Source organism: Elgaria multicarinata, chromosome 2 (assembly GCF_023053635.1).
Source record: "Elgaria multicarinata webbii isolate HBS135686 ecotype San Diego chromosome 2, rElgMul1.1.pri, whole genome shotgun sequence".
In the NCBI taxonomy this organism is placed as follows: domain Eukaryota; kingdom Metazoa; phylum Chordata; class Lepidosauria; order Squamata; family Anguidae; genus Elgaria; species Elgaria multicarinata.
Genome location: NC_086172.1, coordinates 33768820 through 33793299, shown reverse-complemented (window position 1 = coordinate 33793299; position 24480 = coordinate 33768820). Strand labels below are relative to the sequence as shown.

Genomic DNA, 24480 nt, shown 5'->3' with positions numbered 1-24480 from the left:
ATGGTCATTGAGATACTAGACAAGGAAGCTTCATGGAAAACAACAACATCATAATCCTCTCAAGTGTGTATTATGTGTTGCAAGCTGTCTCTTCTGACTTTTTCAGTGTGTGAAAGTATTATTGTCCTTCTGAAGGCAATTAATAAAGCCTAGAATCTTAAGTCTCAAGAGGAAAGAAGAATATAGAAATTGAGATAGAGAGTGTATTTGCTTTAGTGGCACACCTGTTTTTTTGGCTGACTGTTCGTATTTGATTCTTTCAGCACATCCAGTATTAACTGAAAAATAGAAAACAACAGCATGAAGTCAAACATGTTGACAAATGAGTGATTTATTTCCGATGAAAGCAAGCAGCTATTCAGAACCTTGGTGAAAATTTGGGCTCACGGTAAGAGATTTGTGTTAACTAATTCTTATTGTGTTCAGTACAACTTCTACATTATAAGCTGATTGCTATGGCCTTTTGTCAATGTCTTTTTGTCAGACAAAATTGTATGTCAAAGTGTTGTGTCTTAGGGCTGATTGGTATATACATGTACATCACTTGATATCTGTTAATTACAGTTGAACTGTCTCCTTTTGAAAAGTGTGATGTGCGAACCTGGACCTTTGGCTTGTCTGTCCCCTGACAAGCCAGAGAAATATCACATAACCCACCTGCACTCCAGCAAAAAAGTAAGGTGTTTAAAAAAAAAAAAAAAGCCGCTCCCCTCCTGATGTCCCTGTACTCTCCCCGGCCTGCTCCTTCCCTCTGCTGACCTCTGCTACTCACGGGGAGGAAGGAAGAAGCCAGGACGGGACGGGTGCACTCACCACCCGTGGTCCTTGGGATCGCCCCAGGACCGCAGGAAAAACTGGGAAAACAGTGTCTGCAGATATCCTGGGGAAATGGAAGGTTCGTCCCTACCTGCTCCCGGGATCCCAAGCGTGTCATGTGGATGCACAGGGATGATCCAGGGAAGATCCCCAGGAAAAAGACTGGTGTAGACATGCCCTAAGTCACTGTGGAACCACCATGTTAATTCCACTTAAAGCTGAGTGCAGAAGAGTGATGCCTCAGCAACTGCTACCGAGTCCTTGGGTGGAAACAGCCTCAGGCCCTTTTCTCCCTTCTTTATTCTCTTCTTAGTTTAGAATATTTGGATTAAAAGGGCTAGATTTTGACATTCCCTGGAGAGTGAGAAGTATTTTGGCCTGTATTGCAAGCTGAGTAAAGGTGGTTAAACATACTTGGTTATCCTAAAGGAAAGTAATTAATCAGAAAAGATGTGAAATGAGAGGGATTTTCTTCTGGAAGATTGGAGTGAAGCAAATAATACACATCTGTGCAGAGAATTCTCTTGAGCTGAGAATAAATTAAACTTCTGTCAGTCATCTGTAGCTTGTGCTTCCCTTACCTGCACCAAGGTGTACAGATGTATTTACTTAAGTTACGATGGTCTGTGAGTAACCTTATCTTATAGTTATTTGCAGAGGGCCATCACCCAAATGAATCTTACATGCATAACACTGCAATCCTAAACAGACTTACACCAGAGTAAGCCCAAATGAATACAGGGAGACTTACTCCTGAATACACATGCATGGAATTGTGCTGCAAGAAAAGCTTCCAGAAGTTTTTCCAGCTATACAGCAAAACCAGATGAATGAAAGGGAGATACACTTGATACGTGCTTACTGAATTCCTGTAGAATATGCTTTCACCGAGCCTTTTGGGGGAAGATTTAGTAAATGCTGTGAAATAGATGTATGTAAGATAATTCATCACAAATGCTAGTATAGATTTTACTGATTGGTAATTGGATTAGCTAGTTCTTTGCTTTTTTTAACATTGACAAAATTGCTAGTTGCCGTTGCTTTTATCACACACTTTATGCCAAAACAGGAGAATGGTTTTGTCTGATTAATGTTTAAAATGTGCCTGAGCCACAGTGCAGTGTATTGGAAAACTTCCTCATAAAGTCAGAATGCAAGAAATTTGTTTTGTAAATGTAATTTTAAATTGCATCACTTTTATTTAAGCTGCAGTGTAGTACATAGTAGGCTTGAATAATATGGGTAAATGGCTTATATAGCCATCAAATACATTTTACAATACAGGCACAAGGCTTTTTAATTTCAAGGGAATGCATATAGTAAATAGCAGACTCCACTAACATAGTCATGTAACAGCATGCACAGAGACAGTTTCCCTAGTTGTTGGGAAGTGAAGATTTTTGTTCTTGCAGTAATATCATGCAGTATCCACTGTTTTATACAGGAACTATGGCAGGTAAAATTGCTTTGAAATCTCCTATTAACATCCCCTTCTGCATCTGAAAGAAAGTCCTGAAAACTTTAAATGTTGGAGGAAGGAGGAAGTCCTTCATCCTTTAAATGAAGGATGCTTAGGTTTGTCTCTTGGCTTAGGAAAACCTAATTTTGTCGACTTAGAACATTATCACACAGGGGAAAATCATGTTTCCTTACCGTCACTTCTCTGCCCCCGCTTTTGTCCCTCATTACTTTTTCTTTCTGCCCAGAGGGGAAAGAGGAAGTAAACAAAGTCCACGTGGCCCATTCAGGGGCTGTTTGTATCGCACCACATTTCCTACACACAGCAGGAGATCACAGCACATTCTACTTTTTTTAAAGAGTCAGATTACACAGGGTTTATTTTGCAATGGAAAAACGAGTGGAAGGAGCAGGAGGCACACAGGAGGTGGATGTCGTTGTCTAAAGGACATGCACACATCCGTAAGTGGGCAGTAGTGAGCGTGCAATAAAATGCTTGTTTGATGAACCTCTTATATACCAATGATCAAGATGTAATCTCTGGGGTTTAGCTGCCCATTCACAGCAGAGAGGTTTCTGTCTTTCATATTTGCCATGTAAAGAGGGACACCTTTCAAGAGAAGAAAAAGACACAACAAGCCCTGCTGAAATACTCCACAATTCAAATCCACTGTTGTCTGTTAATGATGGAGTGAGCAGAGACAGACGTCCCTGAGATTCATTGTTTCTGTAAACAGAAGATGTCAAATTAAGACAAGAGCTCTGAATTTATAGCCTTGGCATAGCCACTGGGTCTTTGAAATTTAACATACTTTCCAGAGTTTTATTCATTTATAATTATGTAAAGTATCGCCTTCATTAAAGTTTTGACCAGCATTCATAGGCATCTGTGTTCCAGATTTTGTGGATCAACTTATACTAGTTTTACAATGTGTCTTAGTATAAACCTTAATTGAGAAATTGTCTGCTGCTATGTAGCCATCCCTGTTTGTGCTCATTTGATTTATTACTATCAATCTTGCCAGCAGGAACTTGTTCTAGAGGGCAAAGGCTGAATCATTATTGGAAAAATAAAGCCTGTTTCCAAACTATTTAACAGTTCAGAAGTGGTCTTTGCCTCCAAGCCTGTTTAATGGGCTAATCAAAGAAGAAGGGAGGGGGGAACCAAATAGGCCAGGAGGTTTGGTCTCTAGAGTATCCCCTATATTACTTCCACTTAAGATAATTTCTTATTTCTAATTAAATGAAGTTCCGATGTCTTCCAGTGTGATATAAGCCCTTAGGTGCTTTGTTAAAGGAAACCTGAGCCAAACATAGCATGTGCAAAAGCACTTCTGGAACTAAGAAAAGGGAGTGCAGAATCACATTGTGAGTGTCATTACTAGTCGATATTACTCAAGGTAATTATTTTGGTGCCTGACTCCAAACTAACTGTAGTCCAATAACAAAATAATGGATCTAGCTGCCCGGGATCTGCCAAAGTGGGCAGCGGATGAGAGAAGGAGGCAGGCATTGTGGCCCTGGGCACTGGCGTTAGCCACATTGGGCCTGTGTGCACTCCACAGAAAATAGGAGGCCAAACTAATAGAATTTAGCATAACTGAATGATGGCAGTGGACGCATTTAGATAGATTTATAATAATATTTATTAAATGTATACTTTTCTGCATATGGCACACATGACAGCAAACAAGCAAACAAAAAATAACTCAATAAACAATCCTATGTAAACATATAATAGAGTATCAATTAAAATGAGATCAGATAAAAACCAGTCTTTAGAATCAATGAAACAACTTGATTTCTATTTTTCTTAGGGTATTTATTAAACCTTCTGAATGAAAGGGATAGTGATTCCTGACAGACAAATTAGATGTGATGTGGGAGTTCCAGGGTAAAATGCCCCATTTTTGGTGGTATTTTATTTATTAATTACAATCCCATATGGATGCCTTGAAAGCTGTGCAAGTGGCTTAAATGGGGAGTTTTCGCCAATAAGTTCATCCAACTCCAAAGCTATTATCTTCAGTGTGGAAAAAAGATAATTAAAAAGTATAGTATCTGAGCCTGTCTTCTTTCCCCCACAGTTTTAGGGGCAGGGTGGGATTTACATCAGGGAAAGGCACAAGAGTGCCACCCTAATTATCCAAAGTATCCATGAGGAGCTACTAATCAGAGTTAGCCGTAGTATTAGGCAGAGTGAGGTGATTGCAATGGCAGCCTCCCAGTTGTTCCTTGTGAATTCTCTGACTGTTCCTCTGTCTTGGAGGACACAGCTGAGTATGACGCATCACCTGTCCTTCCCCCGCCCCCAACCCTAGGCTGCTGCCTCAGGTGTAGTGGAGGATACTATCTCATAGCCCGTCTTGAGGTAACATTCAATTGCCAGTCCAGCTGACTTCTGGGAATGGGAAGCCATCTTGTTCTTTGCCTGAGACAGGAAAATGTCTTGGGCCAGACCTGCTATGAATTAGTATAAAACCAAATTTAAAAAATGGTATTAGTTCCTATTACGGATGTCATATATCTAGTTTAGCTCTCATACATAGGCTAGCCTTGCTTGTACTAATTCATATGTGTATTTGCCAACTGGATTTGACATTTCATGCATGTGCAAAAGTGGGCCCCAGTCCCAGAAGTGCTGCCTTTTGCCATTTAACAAGAAAAATAGGAGATGCATACAAAAAATATAGCCTGAAACTTGTTCTACCATAGGTTTTGCTAATACTTGAAGCTTCCTAAAACAGTACATTAGTTCAGCTTCTGTATTATTTCATCTTAAGCCAACATCAATGCAACAAGGATAGTTCTGCCACTGAATTTGTAACTATATGAAACCTTTTATTATTTGTCAAGTTCATTTTATAATTCTTCTCCCTCCCTGCTGCAGCTCCTTGTGCCCTTCCCATAAGCAGTTCCAGAGCATTGGGGGCTACTCCAGAATACTGTGTGGGGCAGCACAGAGGGCTGAACAATCACTGTAAGGGAAGGCAGAGGGCAATGTGGTTTCCCTAACAATGTTTTGATACGCTGCCACCCTCCTCCTTGGCTTTACACCTGGGACTTGGAGGGGTCTCCCAGGTGACTTACCCCTGGGCACAAGAATAGAGACCAAACTGGCTCCCCCAGTACTTTGAGCACAGAGCAATCAAAGATTTGCAAAGCCAATCAGAGCTAACACTAGATTCAGCACTGACCCAAATGTAAAATAGCAGCATGAACTGTGGCGTTACACCCCACAAGTCAGTTCCCTAATGTATGTCTAGAATTTGTAAGTCTATTGTGTTTAGAATGTTGACCTGAGTGGGTGGAGATTGAATATCTTAGGAGGGGGGAGGAGGATATATAAGGGAATGACTGAGGGGATAAGGGGGGCGTGTTTTTAAAATACTTTGGTTCAAGGGGAGAATTGGAGGATCAGGGTAAAGAGGGTTGTCTTTTGAGTGTAGTGTGCAGATAGTAAGTTGGTGTATATTAAACAATCCTGAACATAAAGAAAGTTCAAGAGTGAAGGTGTGAGAGAAAGGAAAGCGTATGAGAAGAGAGAAAGGATTGGATGAGAGGTTTTAACAAGGGTCTGAAAAGTTTTATTATGAAACAAAGTTTGTGAACATTGAAATAATTTTTTATTCAGTTTGTTTTACTACCACAAAAATCCCACGTGTCTCCTTGGCATTTATCATCTGCAGTTATATACATATAACACCTGTTCCGACATTCATTCACCATCAGCACATATAATTCACTGCGCATTATTTTATTCCTGAAATTATTCCTGTTTAACCCCATTCTCCACATAGTTTGTAGAAAGGTGGTGTTTGTCCCTCACCTCAGGCTCATAAAGTGGTGGCGCTTAGCTTGAGCAGGGAGTGTCCGCAGACAGGCCTGTTGTAGCATGAACCTTTGAGCTAAATAGTTAATTTGCAAGGGAAAGGGGATGTGCATAGGGTACAATACAAGTGAAGTTACAAGGATACTACAATATATCAAACGGTTGGAAACCCAATAACAACAAAACAAAAACACGCTAACTGGACTATGTTACTTATTATTACTCGTAAGGACCCTTCAGGAAATTAGCCACATTAACCTGGGAACTTCCTCCTCTGGACAGGATGAAAACAAGGAACAATGGGTTAAAAGTGTGATGTTTTACTGCTTATTGCTATATACATCTTTCAGTATTAAAGACTGTTTTAATACAAAGTTTATCCTTATTATGATCTCCCAAAAGGGAGCAACTATAGGGCATTGCCAAAACATATGAATAAAAGAAGCATTAGGTATGTTGCATCTCCAACAATTATGGAAATTAGACAAACCCTTGTTAAAACGGTGTTGCGGGGTCCAATAAACCCAAACCAATTTTTTTTGCTGAATAAGGCATAGATCTAAGATCTGTAGAAGCTGCAGATACCAATGCTTAGGCAACAATTCATTGATTAGGCAAAATAGGACACTCCAATTTTCTATTCCATTCCTGTCTTAGACTTTGGGTATTGTATTTATTTACTGATACTAAGTAGTTATATATATATGGATCATAGGTTGACATGCCTGTTGAACTGCTGAAAGTGTTTCCAACAGTAACGGAGGCTCTGAAGCTCTAAAAGCAGCCAGACCAAACCTAGATTCCTGCAAGTATTGCAATTGCAAGTATTGCCATTCAATCATAGTAGGTAAATTATATTTAACACATAAATCAGAAAATGACAAAAATGCATCATCGGGCCCTATTAATTGATCCAATGTAAAAATCATCCTATTCATCCACGTTCTCCACAAAAACACTTTCTTTCCAATTCTTAAATCTGGATTTCCCCATAAAGTCAGGTTTACATGAGCAAATGGACTCTAGCAGCCAAAATTTCAGGAAAGGGGTTGTTTATTCTGGTATGTCAAGAGCCTAGTGCCATCCATTTGGGAACATAAGGATTCCAGAACTGACCAGGGTGGAAAATGTAAATGAAATGGAGAAAAGTCCAGAAGTTAGTGTAAGCCAATAGGGAGGCCCAAAGCAAGGTCTGGAAAACAAAGCCCACCTTTTTTAATTGGAAGCTGCATCTGTTTCAAAGATATTTGTGGTGGAGAAGAAATTTACTTTTAAGAAACAACTGGCCCAGCCTCCTGTTCGGATGTCACGGTCTCAGTGCCAGGGTCCTCCCTTCGCGGGACTCTTACCAACCAGCAATCTCCATTCCATGCCATGAACATTATTATCCCAATACAGAAAAACAACATGGAGTCAATGTGGCTCTTTAAAATCACCCTCTCTTCCACCTACAGGAGCTTCGGTGGGATAAAAAACTCTTCCACAGAAAACACCTTCTTGTTTGCAGAAGGGACATTTAAGATCGAAGCTATGGTGTCATGCACTGGGAAGACATAACTAGTATGTGTGCAATCATTAGATATGATATCTTCCTGTAGGGAAGTTCTTGCTGTATAGAAAGCATATACCTTGCCCCATTCGCAACTGCATAATTCGGCCATTTGTGATTCAGTCCTCAACATTCAACTTACATAAAAATGTTTCCTGAAATCCACTTATTTAGGTTTCTGTATGTGTGGCTTATCTCTTGAATATTTCATCTGCAGTATTATTTCACTACATATGTCATGACTGATCAATTCTTAGAATGTGACTCTCAGACAAAGTCAGGATCAATACTGTCTTTCTGAAAATTTTCATACTAGAATCCAAAAGAAAAGAAGTCTAAGCATTCATCACTATTTGCTCCTATTTTATAATGAAGATTATATCTGGTTTTGTTGTTAGTCAATACAGCTCAAGAAGAGAAAGAGCTTAAGAGTGTAACACAGGCCAACCTCTCATACTCCCTGCTGAGAAAAGATGTCTTGGGGCTGCTCACATAAATATTCTATAAGACAGGGAGCAGGAGTAACCAAAAGGCATCATGACCAGATGTGCTTGGAGGAGAAGGAGTTTTTAAAATCCCTCAGTAGAAGTATCAGGGGTATTCCTTAATTTTAGGAAACAAAAGCTCTCCTTATCCCTGCAGGCCACTAGGCTTTGGGGACACTTTTGGATACTTAAACCATGTCTGTTTTAAGTAATGTAGTTTCTTAATCTGCTAAAATATCAGATACTTGAAAGTAAATAAACAACTTTCCCAGAGGCCCAGGATCCAATTGCTCTTTTTCTGAAGGCTTTTTGAGGATTGAATTGAAAATGACATTAATCCTGGAACCATTTCTGCAACAGGAGACATTTACTTTAAGGTAAATGGTTCTTGTTAAGCGAGCATCTTCTGTTAGTTCAAATTGCTGAAGATGTGGTAAATGTGAGGCTCATCTCACTCGTATGTTATCATCCTGTATCGTTTTTGATCAGAAATAATTAAGCAAATCAATGTTATCATGAGCCATTCTTCACCAATTTAGATAGGAATCCTGTCCTCTCTGAGGTGCTGCTTCATTCTTTGTTGGGGTCTCCAGCCTTTTGGGGCATGTTGTCAGATGTGGCAGTTTGAAAAAGGGCACTGGGCATCACCACAGATTAGCTGCTACAACAGGCATGGAGGGGCACCCTGATTATGAAACTCCCTCCCTAGAGAGTTTATATTAGTACCCCTTTTACTGCACTTCAGTTGGGCACAAGCGACATTTTTCTTCTGTTGAGATTTTAATCCTTCTGGGACAATTGTCTGAGTTGGGAGTGGAGGTACTGCATTGCAATGGTTTTGTTCCTACATAGAATCATAGAATAGCAGAGTTGGAAGGGGCCTACAAGGCCATCGAGTCCAACCCCCTGCTCAATGCAGGAATCCACCCTAAAGCATCCCTGACAGATGGTTGTCCAGCTGCCTCTTGAAGGCCTCTAGTGTGGAGAGTCCACAACCTCCCTAGGTAACTGGTTCCATTGTCATACTGCTCTAACAGTCAGGAAGTTTTTCCTGATGTCCAGCCGGAATCTGGCTTCCTGTAACTTGATCCCATCCCTGGCATCCCTGACAGATGGTTGTCCAGCTGCCTCTTGAATGCCTCTAGTGTGGGAGAGCCACACCTTCTGCTGTCCAAGTTTATAAAGCTAAGTACTCAGTCTAGCTTACCTTTGCTGTCCTAATTTGGATTTCTGGGTTGAACTTTCAGGTAGAAAGAGTTCTATCTAGTTTCCTTAGGAAGATTCTGGGTTTACCTCCCTGCGTTGGGAATGTAGCTATTTACTTGGAAGAGGGTATTCATGGAGGGCTGTCTCCCAAAGGTATTGCTTGGGGAATATTGCTCGGCCCCATAGATTCTCCAGTATGGGGTTCCACTGGGTCAGTTTTGTCCCCCATGATATTCAACATCTACCTCCTTCACATCTTCATTAGGTGAGGCTGTGGTTGTGCTAGATTGGTCAAACCAAAACAGAGGAGAGCATCCAGAAAAAAGGAGAAACAAATTCTCAGAATGCAAACATTTTTATTACAAAGCCCTAAGCGTTTCGGCCTGTATTTTCTCAAAGGCCTTCTTCAGGGGGCTGTTAGGAGATGACTGCAGAATTCTCTCTAGCAAGATAATCGTCTCATTGGTGACTGGCTGTGACAATGGACTGGTTAAGGGCTAATAAACTGAACTCAAGTAATTCGGTAAAACCAATACTTTTTAAAATGGGGCTAACGTATTTTCCCCCTAGTCTGAATTGAAATGATAGAAACTTGCAACCTTCCCAGTGATATAAGATGAGTCATCCTTCAAACAGAGCATCACACTTCAAACAGAGCATCTTCAGAAGGTCATCCCAGGAGAATTCTTAATAAGGGTAAAATCAGCTTCTCTCTGCAGTTTTTAGATAGATTACAGTACAGGAGTACATGCTCAACTGACTCTATTGTACCTATTCCACATGGACACAGACATTTGTTAATCAGAATCTTATTGAATTGTCCACTTAGTGCAAGGCAACATGTTGAATTGAGCGAGCATGAATGCTCTCCTGTACTTGGAAACAGTCAGTGTATGCAAATATGAAGCTCTAACAATTCCATATTTTAGGAATTACTTCGAGGCAATGGGGAAATACGAGGCATCTGCGTATCTCAGACAGTGGAGATCTAAATCATCTAGTCTCTGCATAACACAGAACTGTGCCTTTTTAAAGCCAGAATTTCCCCAAACTCGGGAGAATACACAGACCTAAAAATCTTCTTTTCCATCTCCTTCAACCACCAACTAACAAAGAAGTCAGAAAGCAGTAAATACAACTAGCAGGAGCAGCAGAAAAGTTCACATGTAGCCACCATTTCAAGGCATTTATCCAAGCCTGGCATTCAACTAATTGAATACCCTCTTCCAAGTAAATAGCTACATTCCCAATGCAGGAAGGTAAACCCAGAATCTTCCTAAGGAAACTAGATAGAACTCTTTCTACCTGAAACTTCAACCCAGAAATCCAAATTAGGACAGCAAAGGTAAGCTGGACTGAGTACTTAGCTTTATAAACTTGGACAGCAGAAGGTATGAAGCGACCACCTTGCATAAAGAAAAATCTTGAAATAGCCTGTTGGCTAGAGTTTGCTGAATTAATGCCTGCTTCTTTAGTTCAGAACAAGACTCAGTGCTCTGCATTTGTATACCTAGATACCTTATATGAGAAACTTGCGCTATATTGTTGCCATTTGGGGTCCATTTATATTGCTTTTGGGCTCAACACCAAGACCTGAGATTTGCTGTAATTAATAATGAGACTCCCAAAACAGCTAATAAACAATTTAAACCTATTCTAGACAGTGAGAGCAACACTGCATCATCTGCATAAAACAATAGGAAAATTCTTTCAATAGATATTTTAGGGGCATGAGAAACCATATTATAGAGATGAGGAGGCAAATAATTTAGGAATAGAGTGAAAAGTAAAAGATCCAACATACAGCCTTGTCCAACGCCCCTAGTAACAGAAATTGGATCTGAAATTTCTGTCAGTCCCTGCTACCCACATCTTACTTGGCTGTATGTTCTATAGACATCTAATAAGACTGATTGTATAGACATCTAATAAGAAATAATAATAATTGGTCTATGAGAGTTTTATTTAATTTTGCTCATAATAGTTCCCGTGGGATCAGGTCTAAAACTGACTTAAGGTCGATAAAGGCAGAAAAAAAGCTCACTAGAAGCTGAAGTATATTTTTCTGCCAAATGTGCTAATATCAGCAATGATCTTACAGTTGAGCGATCACCTCTAAATCCAATCTGTTCTTTCCCGATAATTCTATTCTCCTCAGTCCAGAATAGAGGCTTGCATTAAAAAAAAAAAACCTGGCGTAGAGTTTCCCTATTACTGTTAGAAGGCTGATGAGTTGATGATAATTCACAGGGTTTGGCTTTCCGCCTTTCTTGGAACTATAATCGCTTCGCTCCATATATCAGGAATATTCCCAGTTCTGTCAATAAGAGTGAAGAGGGTCGAAAGTAAAGGCGCCCACCATTCAGGGTTAGATTTTAACATATTGGGAGGTATGGAATCAGGTCCTGGTGCCTTGCCAGATTTGAGGTGAGCAATCAGATCAAGACGTTTCACCAGAGGTTATACAGGTTGCCAACTCTGGAGCATTGGAGGGAGGTTGAATATTATGCAAGGAGAAATGGTCAGGGTCATGAAAAATAGCAGAGAAATTTCTTTTCCAGGCCCAAGAAGGAATACAGCAGGTAGGGGTTTCTTGATAATCCATCAAGGCCCCAGCAATAATCTTCCAGAATGATTTAGGCCATGGCTAGATCAGACCTATATCCCGGGATCATCCCTATACATCCAAATGGCACACGGGATACCGGGAGCAGGCAGGGACGACTACTCCATTTGCCTGGGATAATCCTTAGGTCTAGCTAAGGCCTTAGAGTCCTTTGTTAAATTAGCATGGATGAACAGGTTCCATCTCTCTCTCTCTCTCTCTCTCTCTCTCTCTCTGTGTGTGTGTGTGTGTGTGTGTGTGTGTCTCTCCTACTCTTTTCTTTTGGCAAATAACAAGCTTTATATATTTTTTTGGATCATAACAAACCTGAGATAGGGATTTGACTCCCTTCTTCCATTAGGTAAGTTATTGTTGTTTATTCATTCAGTCGCTTCCGACTCTTCGTGACTTCATGGACCAGCCCACGCCAGCGCTTTCTGTCGGCTGTTGCCACCCCTAGCTCCCCCAAGGTCAAGTCTGTCACCTCCAGAATATCATCCATCCATCTTGCCCTTGGTCAGCCCCTCTTCCTTTTGCCTTCCACTTTCCCTAGCATCAGCCTCTTCTCCAGGGTATCCTGTCTTCTCATTATGTGGCCAAAGTACTTCAGTTTTGCCTTTCATACCATTCCCTCAAGTGAGCAGTCTGGCTTTATTTCCTGGAGTATGGACTAGTTTGATCTTCTTGCAGTCCAAGGCACTCTCAGCATTTTCCTCCAACACCACAGTTCAAAAGCATAGATCTTCCTTCGCTCAGCTTTCCTTATGGTCCAGCTCTCGCAGCCATAGGTTACTACGGGGAATACCATTGCTTTAACTATGCGGACTTTTGTTGTCAGTGTGGTGTCTCTGCTCTTAACTATTTTATCAAGATTTGTCATTGCTCTCCTCCCAAGAAGTAAACATCTTCTTGGGAGCTTCGCAGCTATTGCGGGGCTTTTCCCAAAGCTGAGTGGTTAAAAAGTCAGGGTCTTACCCTGATTTTTTTTGGTGAGAGTGAGGTCACCCCAGCTCTTCCACTGTCTGACCTAGTCCCATGGTCAATCTGGGAGGGGTGTTCCGGGGGGGGGGGGATGGCAACCGCCAGTTGGTCACTGGAAGCAGGAAGAAGGGGAGAGTGGCTCCAGTACCCAGATGACTGCCGGAAACCCTGTGCTCTCATGTTGGCATGGGGTTTCCAAGCACAACCCCACAGGATGGAAACCGTAGGGTTTAGGGGGAACGCAGCATCAAGGCAGCCCCACAGTGATGATCAAACCAACTCTTACTTCTAGAATGTTTGCCATCAAGAGTGCTGTCACCCCCCAATTTGAAAAAGTTGTGTATTCCAGGCTTGAAACCTAGCAATATTTAGCCAGTAGCAATACCTATAAGGGTAGCAAATTTCACTGGCTGATATATTTGGACTTGGTCTCAAATAAGATCAAAGCACAATATCTAGCTACGTTCAATGGTGGATTTGTTTGGCAATTTAGCATTTAAGATGCCTCTGTCCCCAAAGTGGAGCAGAATCTGAAAAGAATCCTTTTTCCAGTACATTAATTCAGCTTAGTGAGGTGGGTTGTGTACGGTTGATTTTATCAGGGGGTTTCAAAAGGTTTTGTGTACTATTAGATGATTTATTCTTGTAGTTTTAGTTTGTTGTTATAAATTTATAACTGTCATATATGGAGAGAGGAGAAGAAGAATCCCAACCAAATGCAGGGCCAACAGGATATCTGTAGAATGTGCTAAATGAAACAATGTACAACAACACCCAAGTTCATTATAAATCAATCTGATGGTACTGGCAACTTATTTTTGTTTTGCGGAAAGCTGAATCTGCAGAAGCACAGAGCTTTAGTTTCTGTAGATGTTATTGCACATCTGTCAGATATACCCATAAATAAAAGAGCAAATAAGCTCACATGAAGTCAGTTTGCAAAATGCATGAAGAGTTCTCCTGATTTTTTTCTTTCTTTTTCTACTGTTGTAGCAAAAGATCATTTTTTCTATTTTGTGTTTTGACTGCTGAAGAACTTGTTTCCTTAGCTTTTGCAATGATTTCCTCAGTGCAATGACAAATAATCATTGACAATTTGCAGTAAGTGAGACTAGTGATGCTGGTATGGAAAAGTAGCACACTTACATAACTTAATTTCCATAGTAACTAACAATGGGGCCTGAGTCAGCAATCAAGTCATATGTACAGTAAAGACAGACCAAGTATAACATTGAAAGTGCTTGGACTGCCGGATGCTAGAGCCACATGAACACAAAGATCAGCTTAATACAGCCATGAGCCAAAGTGCTACTCCAGATTGCTGGGCAGCTGGCGGGGGAAGCAATAAATCAGTACGAGTGCAGAGAGATGTGACTGGAGCAGGAAACCTACAAATTAGTAGTGCCACAAATATGTTTGATTAGGAAGACAATTCTGTAAACTTGGAAACCAGGGGCATGGCTAGACAGGACAAAATCCCAGGAATCGCCCCGGGATCATCCCTGTGCGTCCACATGATGCACAGGGGATCCCGGGAGCAGGGAGGGATGATCCCTTCCTTTTCCCGAAATATTGCCCTACCCTTTAATCCCGACTTATGCAGTCCCTGAATGATCCCAAGACCACGGGACGTGTGGCCGGGCATCCCGTTTTTGTCCTGGCTCCTTGCGAGTAACCGCGAGGAGCTAGGAACCGGGCATGGGGCGCAAAGCCCCTCAGGAGCTCTGTGCCCATCGGGGTGGGGTGGGGGGAGCAGGAGCTGGGTTTTTCTTTTAAAAAACCTTACATTTGGGGCAGGAGCGATCCTGCATTCTTCTTCGATTAAACAAACAAACAAACAAACAAATGGCGGCCACGATGTCCTCTTCCTCCCAGGATGTCGCACGCCACATGTAGACTGAGGGGGAGGATCTCGCGATCATCATATCGCAAGATCACCCCCTCCACCACCCCTCGTCTAGCCATGCCCCAGAATGGAGTGAGTGAGTGTGTGTGTGCACGCGCGCACCTGCCATCTTAGGGGTAGGGGTGGGTGGGTAACTGAGAAATCACTGATAAGAGGCACAGATGAATGTTGTGGCTCAGCAGTAGAGAATGTACATAGTGACAAACACTAAGGTTTAAAAGGGCCACAGATTTAATTCTCAGTTTCACCACTGCTCTTTCCAGCCTTATACACAGTTTTCAGAGCTTCAGCAAGGTATTGCATATTACCTAATCCTCATCACAAAGGCTACTATGCAAGAGAAATGATGAAATGGCAACACATAAACAGGGAGAAGTCAGACACTCCTTCACCATACAGCTGAAATTGACAAAGGGCTTAAATTCTCTGGTCAATTTCACCTCTAAGGTGAAGGGATGTTTTCTAGGGACTGGCTGCAGAGGTGGGTGGAAATTATCCCTGTTCCCCTGTTTGTCTTTGCAGCATTTGTACACAGCTCTCTGAAGATGTTGTACATATTTTCTTTCTCTAAGCAGCATCTGCAGCTGATCTCTCTCCCCCCCCACCAGTGAAATCCAACAAAATTGGGGAAAAGGAAGATCCAGTATACTTGTCAGGAATCAAATCTACTTTATTTTACTATTATTATCCTGGCTTTTCCCCAGTACTGGCACTCAAGGCAGTTCACAAGATCAAAACATGTACAATTAAAACATATACATATGAATTTACAAAAGTTAAAATAGAATTAAACCTGCAGTAAAATTAAAAACATGTTAATTTTTTTTAAAAAAACAGTAACAGATTAAAAGGGGGAAATGTAATACATCAACACAGGTCCAGAGTAGTTCCAAAAGCCTGCCGAAACAAAAAAGTTTTTGCCTGCCTCCGAAAGTGTTGCACAGAGGGAGCCAGCCTAGTCTCCCTGAGAAGGGAGTTCCAGAGCCTTGGAGCAGCCACCGAGAAGGCCCTCTCCCGTGTACCCATCAGGTATGCCTGGAATGTTGATGGGACTGAGAGAAAGGCTTCCCCAGAAGATCTCAGAGCACAGGCAGGCTCATATGGGAGAATGTAGTCTTTCCTGGACCCAAGCCGTAGAGAGCTGTATAGGTGATAACCAGCACTTTGAATTGTGCCTGGAAACAGACCGGAAGCCAATGGAGCTGTTTTAACAGAGGAGTTGTGTGCTCCCTGTAACCAGCTCTGGTCAACACTCTGGCTGCAGCACATTAAACGAGCTGAAGTTTCCAAACAGTCTTCAAAGGCAGCCCCATGTAGAGTGCATCACAGTAATCCAAATGGGACTTAACTAAGGCATGTGTCACCGTGGCCAAGTCCGACATCTCGTGTAGTTTGCTAAATTTATATATCAGCTCACCCAACCAAAAGAACTCCTGAAGTGCTTTACAACAAAGGATAAAGTAAAAAGACAATATATAATAGCATATTTATTGAAACCTTATGCATTTACAGCCATTGCACTCTGATCAGTTCTGCACCAACCACAGTAATGTTGTAGTAGACATTTCACTTGACATAATGTTCTGTAGTTACTGGAGTTCTCCAAGGGCCTGCTCTGATACTACGTTATGAATCTTGCCTACCCACAATAAGATCTCATCAGCTCTTAAACATTATAATATGGCTTTTCTACAGATTTTTTTTTTAAAAAAAAATAATCCAAAGGATTTATATTCTCTGGGTTATACCTCTCTACAGCGCAAGCCTCTGAACTTGGAGACTTCCAAGAATCCAATGCCCTGCTAGGTTATTTAGAGTATTTGTTTAGGTTGCTGCTGGCAGGGTGGGAGGAGTGATGGAGGTGATGTTCTCCCCTCCTTGCTCCTTTTGTTCACTGGTAGGAGTGGGACTTAGGCTGGAGAGGCCATAGGATTCCTCATATCCTGGCCTCTCCCCTCCCCTCCCCTCCTCACTTACTAAAATGTCCCCTTACAAATCTCTGCAAGGTCCTCCAAGGCTGTATTGTGACCTCAGAAATTGGCCGGCATGGTTCTTTCCACAGCAGCTGCAAGGGGGAGGGGTGAGTCCCACTTTCAAGATCATAGCAGTGTCTCCAAGGAGTGAGAATCAGAAGATTCCTATGGTACATGGGACATTCTTCAGGAACCATAGGATTGTTCTCTGTTTACTGAATTTATATACCACTCTAATAAGATTCCCAAGTTGTGGGTGGCTTTAAAAGGGTGTTGAATAAATTCCTGAAGGAGAAGGCTATCAATGGCTACTAGTCCTGATGGCTATGTGCTACCTCCAGTATCTGAGGCTATATAACCAGTTGTTGGGGAACATGGGTGGTAAGGTGCTGTTGCAACGTGTGCTGCTTGTGGTTCCCTGTGTGAACAGAGTGCTGGACTAGATGGACCCTTCGTCTGATCCAGCAGGGCTCTCCTTATGTTCTTATGGTGAACAACAAAAGAAAGAAAAAAGAATAAAATACGGACTGACAATAGCTATTCATTAAACATTATTTATTAAATAAAATATAATGATATAAATGATTAAATATTAGTTACTTAGTTGCAAAACAGCAGCCACATGTAATTGTCTCCCAACGTTTTAAAATTAAATGTAACAGCAGGAAGCAGCCATCTTGAACAGATAAATAGCCTAGAGAATGCTGCTCGTGCAAAATGTGGCAGCTCAGTGGCTATATGGAGCAGCCTACTACTAACAGCTCTGCTGAAAGAATTGCACTGGCTGCCTGGCTGCTTCCAGGCCAAGTTGAAAGTGTTCGTTCTAACACAGAAGGCCGGAAACAACACAGGACCAGCTTATTGGAGAAACTGCCTCATCCCTTAGACTCCTGCCTGCCTTCTTATGTCCTTAGGGGCAGCCATTCTGGTGTTCCACATGCTCCCTGAATTCATCTGGTGGCCACTCAAAAAAAGTGTTTAAATCTGATTGCCCCTGCCCTTGAGAATACTCTTTCCCTAGAATTAAAGCACGTGCCAAAAACTGTGAGCTTTAGGTGGATGCTGCAGTGGGGTGGGGGGAATCATCCACACTTAACCAGATGAATTTGTGTTGAAGGTGTATGCTGCTGGTTATTTTTTAGTTATGTATATTCCATATATTAGGGTGACCATATGAAAAGGAGGACCGGGCTCCTGTATCTTTAACAGTTGTATTGAAAATGGAATTTCAGCAGGTGTCATTTGTATATATGGGGAACCTGGTGAAATTTCCTCTTCATCACAACAGTTAAAGTTGCAGGTGCCCTGCCCTCTTTTAAATCTGGTCACTGTAGTATAGCTCCAGCAGCTTTAACTGGATTATGTACGCCAAGGTACATAATCCAGTACCTTGGATTATGTACCTCTCCATAAATTGGAGAGGAGGAGGATTATGTACGCCAAGGTGGCATACATAATCCTCCTCCTCTCCAATTTATCCTCACTACAACAACCCTGTGAGGTGGGTTGGGCTGAGAGTCTGTGACTGGCCCAAAGTCACCCAGCGGGTTTCCATGGCTGAGTGGGGACTAGAACCTGGATCTCCCAACTCCCAGTCCGACACTCTAGCCACTACACCACACCGGCTCTACTATTTTATATTTTATGGTATTGCTTTTATGGTTTTATCTCCTAATTATACACTGCTTTGGGAAATTCATTTGTTAAGTAGTGTATAAATAAATAAGTAAAGAATTAATAAATAAGTAAAAAGCATCCTCACTTCCACCCTGTATCTTTTTCCCTGCAGTTGGAAAAAAATAATAACCCAGCTGGTGGGCAATTTTAAGCAGAAAGAAAAGAGGCAGGAAAGGAAAAGGTAACACTCTCCCCTCCCCTGATGTTCCTTTGTTTGGACTGACTGACTTTCACATCAGCTTTTCTGCATAAAATAGCTGAGAAATTGTTATGTGAGTCTGTTGGATAAACCTTTGTGTATTCTGTGGGCTTCGCCTTTATTTTGTGAACCACCCAGAGTGCTTCAGCTATTGGATGGCCCAGAAATGCAGTTAATATATTTAAAATGAACAACTTAATCTCTGGCCTTTAGACTCCGGTTGATTTTGCAATATGTGACCTTTTGCACCTGCAGCAATTGGGGAGAAAATGACCCATATGGCAACCCCTCCCTTAGAAGATCAATGCTTTCTGTTAAATCAATGGAATAGGATTCATACTAGAGCTTCATGGGTATGGCTTGACTAGTCTTTTGATGTTAGATTGCAGTAGGTAGGCTGAGTAGACAGAAGTAGCTCCAAACATGCTAACTGATATTCAGCAGACATTCACAGGATGTGTATTGCTTTCAGAGAGGAATTTTAGTTTCCACTTGGCTGTGAAGACCATGTTGGCAAGTGTATATATGGAATGGTTAATTTATGGAACAGTTAGGCAGAGACACAAGATGTTTTAAAATGTCAATATTGCAACCAACACATAAAGCAAATTTTTTTTGACAGTCAATATTTTAATTTGGGCTGCTTTAATTTGGGTGTGTTTGTTAATGCGTAGCTTTGCATAAATACCCCTTTGCCCCTTCGAATAAACTTAATGAACAAGTCAGGTTTGCTCCATTGTCTCTTTTTCTTTGCCTCAAGGAACAATGAGCTGGCATGCATGGATCCCTGCTCAGAAGTAAATCACATTCTCTCCACTGAGGCACCTGAGAAAGTCAGAATGTTGCTTTTGGGATCCCTTTTTGGGATGCTGAAATTACATCTATAAACAACCCAGGTCTCTGTGCTGATCTTGGCTATTTTGCCATCGATAGGTTGATGGTTTAGGAGGGGAAAGAGAGAAGATCTCGTTGCTTTTTCCTGCAGTCTCCTAATTCTACCCCCAACACACAGAGAGATACACTGCCCTGAGAATTGTTGGGGGGATGATGCTGGGCTTCCCTGTGTGGGGCTGATCTCTCAGTGAGTCCTAGGCAGGGTGGCAGAGGTCAGTGGTGGCAATGTTTTTTAAACATTGGAGAGAGGAAGGTGTTCTTAGGCACAAACATTGGGTCTTGCCTTGCCTTGCATTTAACAGCAGGTCTGAGAAAGCGGGGTGGGTGGGTATGGTGTGAAATATTGCTTTTCTGGAGGTGCATAGTAGGACATGTTTGTATAACTTTGCCCAGGGCTTAGGAGTGCCACTACCAGATGAAGTGCTGAGGATTCTCCATTGCACCAACTGCTTGGCCCCCATGGCTTCCATGGCCCTGGTTGCTCCTGTTGAGCATACTTCTCAGGGCCACTGGGAGAGAACAAGGTGCAAGCAGGTGCACACATGCACACTCGCCTCCCTCAATCCGGGCTTCCATGGCAGTGGGGTTGAGAGAGTGCGGAGCACCTGTGGTTTTGTTTTTTAGGAAGTTTGTTGATGCCAGAAGACTCCACCCACAGGGGCTGACTATATGGGTTAGAAGCCCTGCAGTAGCTACGCGGTGGTACTGCATCAGTTATACTATGCAGCAGTCACCTCGCAGCTGCCACGGGGCTTTCCTGCGAAGCTGTGAACTAGAAAAGTCTGGGACTTCCCCTGATTTTTCCTGCCAGAGTGAATTGACTACGACTCTTCTGTTGTCTGTCCTCACTCCAGCATTGCTCTGGGGGCGTTCCCAGGCAGGAGATGACCTGCAATTGGTTGCTGGAAGCCAGGCAAGAGGCAGGGAGCTGGCCCAGTGAGCCAAATGGCCACCAGAAAGCCCGCGCTGCCTCCTGCATCAAGATTATTTGATGACACCACACAGCAGGAAAAGCACGGGGTTTCTGTTAAATCAGGGGCAACCCGACATCATCAAGGCAACCTTGTTGTGGTTACCCCACTTTAATTGGTTGCATGTCCCATGGAATGAGGAAATCCAATTTTATGAAAACTCGGTTTAAAAGAGAATCATGTTACAAAGTGTCTCCATGTATATGAGGCCCCTGTCTCCCTTTTTTTAAAAAAATAAATCTATCTAAATAGCTTACAATCAGAATAAAATTCTCTATCTCCAAATAATGGATAAAACTAATTTCCAAGAAAAATACAATGCACACTTTTTCATCCAAAAATTAAGTTCATTATATCGCTAAAAAAAACACACCTAGAGAAATAAAAGCAATGCTGGGGAAAGTGGGCCATATGTTTGTCTTTCTGTCTGCATGAGATCTCCCACCATGACGGGGTCACCACAGAAAAGTACTTGCTGTGCACTTTGCCAAGAGATGGGGATACCTCTTGATCTTGATTAGGGGGCTGTCTACTTGAACAACTCACCGCTCAGCCCCTTTCCTAACTTGGCAGAAAGCCTGGGATTTTTCTGTGTGGGTTGGTATTTCTCACAAGGGATGGCTTGCCTTTTGATACGAGTGTTTGCTGCTTCTGAAATGGCAACTTCCACATAAAAGTATCTCACACTAGGAAAATTTAAGGTGCGCAGCTAAGAACATAAGAAGAGCCATGCTGGATCAGGCTGAGGGTCCATCTAGTCCAGCACTCTGTTCACACAGTGGGCAAACAGCTGTCAAACAGGGGCCAACAAAGCAGGACATGGTGCAACAGCACCCATGTTTCCCAGCAACTGGTGCACACAGGATTACTGCATCGTATACTGGACGTCACACTTAGCCATCAGGACTAGTAGCCATTGATAGCCCCAAGCAGGACACAGCTCTATGTCCTTCCCATGTAACCCTCACTTTCACCTTCCTCCTTTGCCTCCATTGCCTTCCCCTGTGTCGAATTTTAGATTTCAAGATCCTTGGGACAGGAAACTGGGTTTATATGTTGTAAAATATCATGTATAACGCCGGTGGTATAAAAACAAAAACAATAATTTGCAGGATCCATGTTAGTGGTGTTTATCAAATCACGGGCTGGCCTATTACCGAGAGGGTTTGGATTGTTGTTTTTAAAGGAGGCAGAAATGTTTAATCATATGGTACGTACTGCCTGCATTTTGGATTGCAACAACGGCTGTAAGCTGGTGGGAGGATCAAATTTCGAGAAGTCAGCATCGAGTTTGAATGTGCTTTCTTTATGCTGTCCTGAATAAACCATTGCTATCCCTGGTTGTCAGCATCAAATTCCTAGGCACCAGATGACTTGGGCTTCAATCACTGACCTCAGAATAAGTCACATTAAATTCGGTGGGACTTAGTCCTGAACAGACATGTATTGGATTGTGCTGTAAGTGTCTGAGATTGTTCTCAGGCTACAGCCCTAGTTTGCAGAAATGAACAACCACTAAGGTCTCATGCAAATATGCAGTAGCTGATGTGGTGTAAGTATCATGTTGGTGAAAGAGACCCCTTTGTAATCTTCTTTGGAAATTTTACACGACCCATAAAATGAAATGAAATAAAAGCCCAATTTTCATCATTGGAAAGGATGTAATTTGGAAGACTCATTTGGCATCTGTACTGCTGATACCTTGGAGAAGGTTCTTATTTTAAAAAATAGAGTGATTTCCAGTATCCTATCTCGAGATATACTTGGATTATCTGAGGAACACAGGCCCTAAACCACCTGCTCCAGTAATTAGCAGCAAAGCTATTAATAGTGACAAAAAATCTAGTTATATCATATTTGGGTACCCGTCCACAGGATTATAGAGTTGGATTAATTGCATCACCTAGTTTGGGATATAAACATGCTGAGAAAAATCCATTACTGCCAAGGACCCTGTGAAACAGAATTCTCAAAATATCCCAGCTCAAGCCATTATCCTGAAAGGCACTGGAAAACTATTTCACAGTCTCTGTAGTGGTAATCTGAACATACTCAGGTGGCATTTGGTTTCTAGGCTTTAAAGATGAGGCCTAGATGTTGCAGCATCTAGGATATGGGAATACTGCCAACTTTTTGGAAGGAGAAAGCTGGGCAAGACCTGCGCTACTGCTTTAAAATGGTTTATAACAGTGGTGACAACTCCATATACCGTTTTCAAAGTGTCATATCTTGCTTGGTGTAGATCTGGCCCTGGTGTCTGATGGGAGGGAGCACTGGTGCCATTGCAAACAATTGTGAGCCATGCCAACAATTCAGGAATGTTTGGGCCCTGCTTATAATCACTCACCATTTCTGAACTGGGGAAGTTCATTGACAAACCCAACCTTCTAACAGTTTTGGCACCATCTCTGTTTCCAAAAAGTGGCTATCACACTCCTCCTCCCCTTAGCATCTCGTGAACGAATCACTGATTTTGATGGAGGAGCTATGCAGTTTTAGTTTGAGGGAGCTGGGGTTGAGCCTGGAGTTGATTTCCAGACAACTGAAGTGAACCATCCTTCTGATTTATTTATTTTTACTTTAGGCTCAATCATACCTGCCTTATTTTCTGACCAAGGTAAAACATGCGCAGCCACTCACCACTGAGTAACTACAACTGACCTTGCATCTAGCATTAGGGATAAGTTATGTAGTTGGGAAATCATTAGGGAGTGTGATTTCAGGCAGAGTGGTGCTTTCTTATTTGGGAAATCTATCAAGGAGTGTGAGATAATAAAATAAGCAAGGTGTCTAATTTTGACTTTCTTAATGTTATACACTCTTGCATTTATTTAAACATATAATTAGGCTTTGGGAATTTTACTGCAAATCTTCCAGTCTGGTTTGATTTCCATTTTTGTTTTCTCTGAAGGCCTCATTCCAAGAGCAGTATCTCATTTTGGGCAATATCCACCTGGTGGCCTTATGTGAGCTCCACCAACCTGCCCCATTTCAGAAACGAGCATTTCCGCTCGTTTCAATCTCCGTAGTGCAAGTGATTGGTGCTGCTTGCACAACGGAATCAGTGGGGCTGACTACTTGTGGAACATAAGCAGTGGCCCCCTCTCGCAGATGGGCAGTATTGGGTTTTGCCCCAGAAGTATTGATATATCTAGTTGTATTTCAAGAGGTTTGCTCCCTCTTCAAGGATTTTCATTTGATAAACTGGCTTCTTCTCCTTATTTCTCTTTCCCCTTACTCCACTCTTTTTATAAGACACACAGTTCTTCTGAAAATTTCCTCTAATACAAGATATAGCGAGTAGAGTCTTATGCAATTCCCACTGAAGCAAAGCAAGTCTGCATGCATAGACTTCAGCCCATTGAATTACCCTTTCACAATGCCTTCGTACTGCATAATAGGCAGAAAACCTAGATGTCAGAGATTTTGGTTCCAGTAATGCACTCTGCTTTTCTCCTAAAGTTTCAGTGAACATCACAGTGGGACCCAGTATAATAAGCAGGAGAAACTCAATAAAAGGGAAAAATATAGAAGCCTCTCCGCCAACATTGATCTACTAAACCTGTGAATATCATATCTGATTTTTTTTTTTAGTAAAAATATGCAACGAAGTTACTTTTTACTACAACAGCTACTAAATCATATAATATATGGATTCTTTCTTCAGTGATTTTTTTTTAAAAAATGCAATAAATAATTACTGAAGGATTTATCATGTCCTGATACAAGGAATTATAAATGCTAATAATTCTAACAGCGCAAAAGTCATGCATCATGCTTTTAATAGAAATTAGCATACCCAATTTAATCAACTAGCTTAATCTCCATAACCTTCTGTTTAGCAGATCATCTGTGTTAAATCAGATTTTGTCTGCTAGGTTTATGCCAAGTTCATGTGTATTGTAATTAGAGACCTTATTGTTTAAGC

General features: G+C 41.8%; 1 protein-coding gene across 4 annotated transcripts in view; it reads left to right on the top strand.

Annotated features, from left to right (window-relative positions):
• Positions 1 to 284: 284 nt before the first annotated feature.
• Positions 285 to 24480, top strand: part of GULP1 (GULP PTB domain containing engulfment adaptor 1) — a 123979-nt gene continuing 99783 nt past the window's right edge. For 2 of the 4 annotated variants that reach the window (XM_063116281.1, XM_063116277.1), the window contains exon 1: positions 287 to 388. The gene's annotated coding sequence lies outside the window, so the exon portion shown is untranslated. Of the gene's footprint in view, positions 389 to 24480 lie in introns of all 4 variants that reach the window. The other 2 variants (XM_063116279.1, XM_063116280.1) reach the window with 2 other exon arrangements.